This window comes from Bombina bombina, chromosome 1 (assembly GCF_027579735.1).
Source record: "Bombina bombina isolate aBomBom1 chromosome 1, aBomBom1.pri, whole genome shotgun sequence".
NCBI lineage: Eukaryota > Metazoa > Chordata > Amphibia > Anura > Bombinatoridae > Bombina > Bombina bombina.
In genome coordinates, this window is record NC_069499.1 from 1,580,299,399 (window position 1) to 1,580,310,663 (window position 11,265).

Here is an 11,265-nt window from a genome sequence, read left to right on the forward strand (position 1 = left end):
AGCTAATTTGATAATACAAGTAAACTGGACAGTGGGTTAAAATTTTTAAATATCTGATTCATGAAAGAAAAAAATTGGATTTCATGTCACTTTAACGCCGTAATAATTAGCACTTTTGGTAATAAAAATTAACCATATCTATAACCCAAGAAACACATATGTCCCCTATACCCATAATTCCACAGCTCAAATCCCTTAAAAAGACATACGCACATCTCTATGGTTTTGGAGCACAATAGGTTAATTGCATTCAGGCTCATTAACCGCTTATCGTTAAACCCCAAAATCACCTTTTTGTTTGTCTTTAATTATGCACATTTGATCTTTGAATAACAAAACTGGGAGATTTACGAAGCAGATAATGATTTTGTGTTGTTTCTGAGAGGTAAAATTTTAAGCTAGAAGTTTATTAACAAATTGTGATCACTAGAAAAGAACAAGGACAAAGCTGTCCAACATTCAGAAATCACCATCTGCCGAAAATAAGAGAAATATTGTGACAAACCCATTAGCGGTTCTGACAGCTTATGCATCATGTATACAAGTGATACATTCATAAAAAAGAATTCACAATTATTTTAATAAGATAATGTTTAAAAGCATAAGATAATTATATTAACTAAATATATTAATCTAATATAGAAGTTAAATAGTTTATTAAACATTTTGATTTATTTGTGTCTATTGTTAGTGTGACAGACCGGTAATTGTTCCTGTGCTATAGATCGCTCCCCCTCAGCCTGCGCTAAAGAGAATATGGAATTATGGGGCCTCCAGCATGCACTAAAAATGGTGCTGGTTCCAGTGCCAGTCTTAGTAAAGATCACAGTGCTTCTCAGAATCCAATGTACAATATAGATGATGCTGGTGCCAGTCTCAAGAGAACTAGACATAGCGCAGGTAGCAAAGCCGATTCTGTGAATGGTGCTATTTATAGTCTGTGCATTGGAGATGATGCTGCTCCAAAAAAGGAGCAGGAAGTCATAAAAGGCTTCTGTGATCTGTATTTGCCACTAGAAATTGTTGGGCCCCTTACTTAACCATTGATCAGCCCCCCCTCCCCCTTTGACACGTGCAATTTTTGACCAAGTAAATAAAACGTAAATGCCCTTTATTCTTAAGTGTAGTCAAACTTGGAAATGTTGTAAAGGTAGTAACAACAAACACAGAAACACACAGACACACTCATACACTGAAACACACACTCATACATAAGGATTCACATATAGACACTCTATCAGTCATGCAAAGAAACACACAGACACACTCATACACTGAAACACACGCTCACACATAAGGATTCACATAAGACACTAGCACACAAGCAAAGAAACACACAGACACACTCATACACTGAAACACAAGCTCACACATAAGGATTCACATATAGACACTAGCAGACACGCAAAGAAACACACAGACACACTCATACACTGAAACACACACTCACACATAAGGATTCACATATAGACACTCTAGCAGACACACAGAGAAACACACAAACACACTCATACACTGAAACACACACTCACACATAAGGATTCACATAAGACACTAGCACACAAGCAAAGAAACACACAGACACACTCATACACTGAAACACAAGCTCACACATAAGGATTCACATATAGACACTGTAGCAGACACGCAAAGAAACACACAGACACACTCATACACTGAAACACACACTCACACATAAGGATTCACATATAGACACTGTAGCAGACACGCAAAGAAACACACAGACACACTCATACACTGAAACACACACTCACACATAAGGATTCACATATAGACACTGTAGCAGACACGCAAAGAAACACACAGACACACTCATACACTGAAACACACACTCACACATAAGGATTCACATATAGACACTCTAGCAGACACACAGAGAAACACACAGACACACTCATACACTGAAACACAAGCTCACACATAAGGATTCACATATAGACACTGTAGCAGACACGCAAAGAAACACACAGACACACTCATACACTGAAACACACTCACACATAAGGATTCACATATAGACACTCTAGCAGACATGCAAAGAAACACACAGACACACTCAGACACTGAAACACACATTTACACATAAGGATTCACATATAGAGGCCCATTTATCAAGCTCCGAATGGATCTTGAGGGCCCATGTTTCTGGCGAGTCTGAAGACTCGCCAGAAATGCAAGTTATGGAGCAGCGGTCTAAAGACCGCTACTTCATACACCTGTCCGTCTGCTCTGAGCAGACGGACAGGAATCGCCACAATTCAACCCGATCAAGTACGATCAGGTTGATTGACCCCTCCCTGCTGGCGGCCCATTGGCCGCGAGTCTGCAGGGGGCGGCATTGCACCAACATCTCTTGTGAGCTGCTGGAGCAATGCTGAATACGGAGAGCGTATTGCTCTCCGCATTCAGCGATGTCTGTTGGACCTGATCCGCACTGTCGGATCAGGTCCGACAGATATTTGATCATTCAGCCTCATAGACACTCTAGCAGACACGCAGAGAAACACACAAACACACTCATACACTGACACACACTCACACATAAGGCTTCACATATAGACACTCTAGCAGACACACAGAGAAACATACCAACACACTCAGACACAGACACCCGCACAGACACACATAAGGATTCACATATAGACACTCTAGCAGACACACAGAGAAACACACAAACGCACTCATACACTGACACACACTCACACATAAGGCTTCACATATAGACACTCTAGCAGACACACAGAGAAACATACCAACACACTCAGACACAGACACCCGCACAGACACACATAAGGATTCACATATAGACACTCTAGCAGACACACAGAGAAACACACAAACGCACTCAGATACAGACACCCGCACAGACACACATAAGGATTCACATATAGACACTCTAGCAGACACACAGAGAAACACACAAACGCACTCAGATACAGACACCCGCACAGACACACATAAGGATTCACATATAGACACTCTAGCAGACACACACAGAAACACACAAACGCACTCAGACACAGACACCCGCACAGACACACATAAGGATTCACATATAGACACTCTAGCAGACATACACAGAAACACACAAACACACTCAGACACAGACTCCCAAACAGACAGTCAGCACTTGTTGACATTGACCTGACAAGTAATGAGGTAGACTACAGTTTTGTCAAAAAAGGAGATTTACAAAACAAAATATGGAGTTCTGATTATCTTTTTGTCAAGTAAGATGCCAACTAAATTATGACAGCAGCATGCAGGGCTGAAATTACACTGTGCTCAGCTTCTTTAGTTTGACCTGGAACAATTTAGGTTCACATCAACTTATTACAACGATTTTACACACTGATCCTCGACCATAATTCCCAGGAATGCACTTTAAGGAAAACATGGAAAACAAAATTAAACTTTTATTATCTAATTTACTTTTTACCTTGGTCTCTTTTGGGAAAGTCAGATTTTTTACTGAGGTAGGCTCAGGAGCGTGCACGTGACTTGAACACTATATGGCAGAAGTGTTTGCAACAAATTATTTTAACAAGGTCATACATGTAGTGCTCAAGACAGTTTAAAGGGACAGTCTAGTCCAAAATAAACTTTCATGATTCAGATAGAGAATGCCGTTTTAAACAAATTTCCAATTTACTTTTATCACCAATTTTGCTTTGTTATCTTGGTATTCTTAGTTGAAAGCTAAAAACCTAGGAGGTTCATATGCTAATTTCTAAGCCCTTGAAGGCCGCCTCTTCTCTCAGGGCATTTTGACAGTTTTTCACCACTAGAGGGTGTTAGTTCATGTATGTCATACAGATAACACTGTGCTCACACACGTGGAGTTCAGGTGAGCCAGCTCTGATTGTCTAAAATGGATGTCTGTCAAAAAAACGGTAATAAGGGGGCAGTTTGCAGAGGCTTAGATACAAGATAATCACAGAGGTAAAACGTATAATAATATAACTGTGTTGGTTGTGCAAAACTAGGGAATGGGTAATAAAGGGATTATCTAACTTTTTAAACAATAAAAATTCTAGTGTAGACTGTCTCTTTAATTTTGACTTCTGTGATGTAACCCAGGTAATATTTGTAGCAGGTAGCCAACATTCACTCACTAATGTTCACTTGCCACTGTTAAATTTCCACTCTCCAATGGCTAGTGGGCTAGTGGAAAATTTGAGCCCTGTTATATATATTTATAGAAATTAATATGCAGCTATAGGTATACAGATACAGATAAAATTAATTTTACTTTCTTCCTTTAAATGCTCTCTGAAGACTTTTCTGTTCAGAGAAGCCTACCACCCAACTCAATAATATTTCTCTTACCTAACAACATTTCCCTCATTCAATCTTGCAGTCCTCACCTCCTGTTTCTCAACCTCCTAGCCTTGTAAGTCCCCTCGGGAATAGGGCCCTCAATTCCTCCTGTATGTGTTTGTAAATTTTGTCCTGTCTCTTACAAGTTTTATATTATTGTTTTATTTAAATGAACTGTATCCATGGACAGCGCTGCAAAATATGATGGTTCTTCATACATAAAGTTTAATAATAATAATAAAATAATATAAGAGCTGTTTAAAGGGACATGAAACCCAAATGTTTTCTTTCATGAGTCACATAGAGCATACAATTTTAAACAACTTTCTAATTTACTTCTATTATCTAATTTGTTTCATTCTCTTGGTATCATTTGTAGCAACAAGGCACTAATGGTTTCTAACTGAACTCATGCATGAGCCAATCACAATCGATATATATATATATATATATATATATATATATATATATATATATATATATATATATATATATATATATATGCAGCTACCAATCAACAGCTAGACCCTAGGTTCTCTGCTGCTCCTGAGCTTTACTAGATAAAGCTTTCAGCAAAGGCTTACAAGAGAAGGAAGCAAATTAAATAATAGAAAGTTGTTTAAAATTGTATTATTATACAATTTTAAACAACTTTCTATTGTATAATGTATAAATGTATATACATGTATAAACATTTTGGGTTTCATGTCCCTTTAACTTAGGGCAATGCCCTACAAAAGGCCCTTTTAAGGGATATTGGTAGTATAGTATTAGATAAGGGGGTGTTTTTATTTTTATAGGGGTATTAGTTTAGGTTTACATTTTTTATTTTGGATAGCTTTGTTTATTTTTTTGTAACTTTACATTTTTTTATTTTATTTTTTGTAACATTCGCTTGGGAGTTTGTTGTTTTTAAAAAATAGACTGCCCTCGGGGCAGACTTATTGCTTAGTATGTAATAATGCTGAAATGACCAAATCTGAAGTGTAAAGTAATATAAAATAAAAAGCACAAAGTGTAAGTGTAACAAAACTCTCATATCATGCAGTGCTATATTGCACTGGGCTTGTCTCTCAGATAAATAAATGCAGAAAACCCCACTTAGACAAGTATTGCAAAAACATAATTTATGTAAGAACTTACCTGATAAATTCATTTCTTTCATATTAGCAAGAGTCCATGAGCTAGTGACGTATGGGATATACATTCCTACCAGGAGGGGCAAAGTTTCCCAAACCTTAAAATGCCTATAAATACACCCCTCACCACACCCACAATTCAGTTTAACGAATAGCCAAGAAGTGGGGTGATAAGAAAGGAGCGAAAGCATCAAAATAAGGAATTGGAATAATTGTGCTTTATACAAAAAAATCATAACCACCACAAAAAGGGTGGGCCTCATGGACTCTTGCTAATATGAAAGAAATTAATTTATCAGATAAGTTCTTACATAAATTATATTTTCTTTCCTGTAATTAGCAAGAGTCCATGAGCTAGTGATGTATGGGATAATAAATACCCAAGATGTGGAACTTCCACGCAAGAGTCACTAGAGAGGGAGGGATAAAATAAAGACAGCCAATTCCGCTGAGAAATAATCCACAACCCAAAACAAAAGTTTTAATCTTAATAATGAAAAAAACTGCTTCAGAAGAAGAGAAAACATCAAAATGGTAGAATTTAGTAAAAGTATGCAAAGAAGACCAAGTTGCTGCTTTGCAAATCTGTTCAACAGAAGCTTCATTCCTAAACGCCCAGGAAGTAGAAACTGACCTAGTAGAATGAGCCATAATCCTTTGAGGCGGGGATTTACCCAACTCTACATAAGCATGATGAATCAAAGACTTTAACCAAGACGCCAAAGAAATGGCGGAGGCCTTCTGACCTTTCCTGGAACCAGAAAAGATAATAAATAGACTAGAAGTCTTTCTAAAATCTTTAGTAGCTTCAAAATAATATTTTAAAGATCTTACTACATCCAAAGAATGTAAAGATCTCTCCAGAGAATTCTTAGGATTAGGACACAATGAAGGAACAACAATTTCTCTACTAATGTTGTTAGAATTCACAACCTTATGTAAAAATTTAAATGAAGTCCGCAACACAGCCTTATCCTGATGAAAAATCAGAAAAGGAGATTCACAAGAAAGAGCAGATAACTCAGAAACTCTTCTAGCAGAAGAGATGGCCAAAAGGAACAGAACTTTCCAAGAAAGTAATTTAATATCCAGAGAATGCATAGGTTCAAAAGGAGCTTGTAAAGCCCTCAGAACCAAATTAAGACTCCAAGGAGGAGAGATTGACTTAATGACAGGTTTAATACGAACCAAAGCCTGTACAAAACAATGAATATCAGGAAGATTAGCAATCCTTCTGTGAAAAAGAACAGAAAGAGCAGAGATTAGTATTAATTACTGAGTCAGAGAAACCTCTATGACTAAGAATCAAGTGTTCAATTTCCATACCTTCAAATTTAATGATTTGAGATCCTGATGGAAAAAAGGGCCTTGAGATAGAAGGTCTGGTCTTAACAGAAGAGTCCAAGGTTGACAACTGGCCATCCGAATGAGATCCGCATACCAAAACCTGTGAGGCCATGCTGGAGCCACCAGCAGTACAAACGAACGTTCCATTAGAATTTTGGAAATCACTTTTGGAAGAAGAACTAGAGGCGGAAAGATATAGGCAGGATGATAATTCCAAGGAAGCGACAACGCGTCCACTGCCTCCGCCTGAGGATCCCTGGATCTGGACAGATACCTGGGAAGTTTCTTGTTTAGATGAGAGGCCATCAGATCTATTTCTGGAAGTCCCCAGATTTGAACAATCTGAAGAAATACCTCTGGGTGAAGAGACCATTCGCCCGGATGTAACCTCTGGCGACTGAGATAATCCGCTTCCCAATTGTCTACACCTGGGATGTAAACCGCAGAGATTAGACAGGAGCTGGATTTCGCCCATACAAGTATCCGAGATACTTCTTTCATAGCCTGAGGACTGTGAGTCCCACCTTGATGATTGACATATGCCATGGTTATGACATTGTCTGTCTGAAAACAAATAAACGATTCTCTCTTCAGAAGAGGCCAGAACTGAAGAGCTCTGAAAATCGTACGGAGTTCCAAAATGTTGATTGGTAATCTTGCCTCCTGAGATTCCCAAACCCCCTGCGCTGTCAGAGATCCCCATACAGCTCGCCAACCTGACAGACTCGCATCTGTTGAGATCACAGTCCAGGTTGGACGAACAAAAGAAGCCCCTTGGACTAAACGATGGTGATCTATCCACCATGTCAGAGAGTGTTGTACATTGGGATTTAAGGATATTAATTGTGATATCTTTGTATAATCCCTGCACCACTGGTTCAGCATACAAAGCTGAAGAGGTCGCATGTGAAAACGAGCAAAGGGGATCGAGTCCGATGCAGCAGTCATGAGACCTAGAATTTCCATGCACAAAGCAACCGAAGGGAATGATTGAGACTGAAGGTTTTGACAGGCTGAAACCAATTTCAGACGTCTCTTTTCTGTTAGAGACAAGGTCATGGACACTGAATCTATTTGAAAACCCAAAAAGGTTACCTTTGTCTGAGGAATCAACAAACTCTTTGGTAAATTGATCCTCCAACCATGTCTTTGATGAAACGACACAAGTTGATTCGTATGAGATTCTGCAGAATGTGAAGACTGAGCAAGTACCAAGATATCGTCCAAATAAGGAAATACCACAATACCCTGTTCTCTGATTACAGAGAGAAGGGCACCGAGAACCTTTGAAAAGATCCTTGGAGCTGTTGCTAGGCCAAACGGAAGGGCCACAAACTGGTAATGCTTGTCTAGAAAAGAGAATCTCAGAAACTGATAATGAGCTGGATGAATTGGAATATGAAGGTATGCATCCTGTAAATGTATTGTGGACATATAGGGCTCCATGTACTAAGCAGTCAGCGAGCTACCCGCAACAAATCTCGCGTCAAAACTCGCAAACTGATATGTACAAAGCCGTCAATTGTGTTAAAACTCGCATCTTTAAAATTGCGAGCGTACTTATCCGCCAAACCTCGCTACCGCTCCATTTTTCACTGTAATTAGACACATTTGACCACCAACTCGCCAAAAAACGAATGTACTAAAAAATCTATTTGTCCGCTCGCTACAATTTCCGCTCCCACCTCGCTATTTTTGCCTCGCCACCTTTTAGGTGGCGGGCAAGGTACAAAACAATAGGAAAGTCAATCTAGACGCCAGTCTAGACATATATAAAAGGCAGTAATATCAGCATTGTACTTACAGCATAACTGGCGTCTAATTTGTCTCTCATTTCCATGTACATAAATTGCGCCCAATTTGTCGACTGTAATTAAAGAGTAATCTATTTAAATTTGTATTGTTAGTTGTCAATCTTTATAATTATTTTTATATTAATATTTATATATTATCAGATCCAGATGAAGCCATATCCAAATTGTAAATAAATATTACAAAAATAACGCTCTGTTATCACTCTTCAAAAAATTTTGAACAATAATAAAGTTGTTTAGATAACTTTTATAGGAGCAAAATTCTATTCCCGCGACTACTATGATGTTCGTGACACCTTGCATGTCACGTGTTAATAATTGGCCAGACAATTCAACTAAAAGTTAAGTACCATCAGCTTAGTCGCGGCGAGCGAGGCGTCAAATTTATCAACAATCCGCAACTGCTCGCGGCGGGCTAGACTTGTCTATTTATTGGGGGAATATTAGTACATAGCGACAGCGGACACCATTTCGCCCGCGGCGAGTAACGGCGAGTTTATCCGCGTCTACAATGACGGATGAATTGACGGCTTAGTACATGGAGCCCATAATGCCCTTGCTGAACAAAAGGCAGAATAGTCCTTATAGTTACCATTTTGAATGTTGGTATCCTTACATACCGATTCAATATTTTTAGATCCAGAACTGGTCTGAATGAATTCTCCTTCTTTGATACAATGAATAGATTTGAGTAAAACCCCAGACCCCGTTCCAGAACTGGAACTGGTACAATTACCCCAGCCAACTCTAAATCTGAAACACATTTCAGAAACGCCTGAGCCTTCACTGGGTTTATTGGAATGCGAGAGAGAAAAAATCTTCTCGCAGGCAGCCTTACCTTGAAACATATTCTGTACTCTTGTGAAACAATGTTATGAATCCAAAGACTGCAAATCGAATTGATCCAAATATCTTTGAAAAATCGTAACCTGCTCCCTACCAGCTGTGCTGGAATGAGGGCCGCACCTTCATGTGGACTTGGGAGCTGGCTTTGACTTTCTAAAAGGCTTGGATTTATTCCAGACTGGAGAAGGTTTCCAAACGGAAACCGTTCCTTTAGAGGAAGGGTCAGGCTTCTGTTCCTTATTCTGACGAAAGGAACGAAAACGATTAGCAGCCCTGTATTTACCTTTAGATTTTTTGTCCTGAGGCAAAAAGGTTCCTTTCCCCCCAGTAACAGTTGAAATAATAGAATCCAACTGAGAACCAAATAATTTATTACCTTGGAAAGAAAGAGAAAGCAAAGTTGACTTAGAAGTCATATCTGCATTCCAAGTTTTAAGCCATAAAGCTCTTCTAGCTAAAATAGCTAAAGACATATACCTGACATCAATTCTAATGATATCAAAGATGGCATCACAAATAAAATTATTAGCATGTTGAAGAAGTTTAACAATGCTATGAGTATGGTTTGACACTTGTTGCGCTAAAGCCTCCAACCAGAAAGTGGAAGCAGCAGCAACATCAGCCAAAGAAATAGCAGGTCTAAGAAGATTACCTGAACATAAATAAGCTCTCCTTAGAAAGGATTCAAGTTTCCTATCTAAAGGATCCTTAAAGGAAGTACTATCCGCCTTAGGAATAGTAGTACGTTTAGCAAGAGTAGAGATAGCCCCATCAACTTTAGGGATTCTGTCCCAAAACTATAATCTATCAGATGGCACAGGGTACAATTTCTTAAACCTTTGAGAAGGAGTAAATGAAGTACCCAGATTATTCCATTCCCTAGAAATTACTTCAGAAATAGCATCAGGGACAGGAAAAACTTCTGGAATAACTATATGAGGTTTGAAAACCGAATTTAAACGCTTAGTAGATTTAGTATCAAGAGGACTAGACTCCTCCATATCTAATGCGATTAACACTTCTTTAAGTAAAGAAGGAATAAATTCAATTTTAAATAAATATTAAGATTTATCAGTGTCAATATCTGAGACAGAATCTTCTGAACCAGATAGATCCTCATCAGAAACAGACAAGTCAGAATGATGACGGTCACTTAAAAATTCATCTGAAATATGAGAAGTTTTAAAAGACCTTTTACGTTTACTGGAAGGAGGAATAACAGACAGAGCCTTCCTAATAGATTTAGAAACAAATTCTTTTACATTAACAGGAACATCCTGAGCATTAGATGTTGAGGGAACAACAAAAGGTAATGGATTATTACTAATGGAAATACTATCTGCATTAGCAAGTTTATCATGACATTCATCACAAACTACAGCCGGAGGAACAGTTACCACAAGTTTACAGCAAATGCACTTAACTTTGGTAGAACCAGCATCAGGCAGCGTCTTTCCATAAGTCGATTCTGATCCAGGGTCAAGTTGAGACATCTTGCAATATGTAATAGAAAAAACAACATATAAAGCAAAATTATCAAATTCCTTAAATGACAGTTTCAGGAATAAGAAAACATGCCAATGAACAAGCCTCTAGCAACCAGAAGCAATGAAAAATGAGACTGAAATAATGTGAAAAAAAAGGTGGAGACAAGAATGACGCCCACATTTTTTGGCACCAAAAATGACGCCCACATTATTGGCGCTAAGTACAACGCCTATATTTTTTGGCGCTAAGTATGACCACACATCCGGTGACGCTGAAAAAAATAACGCCCA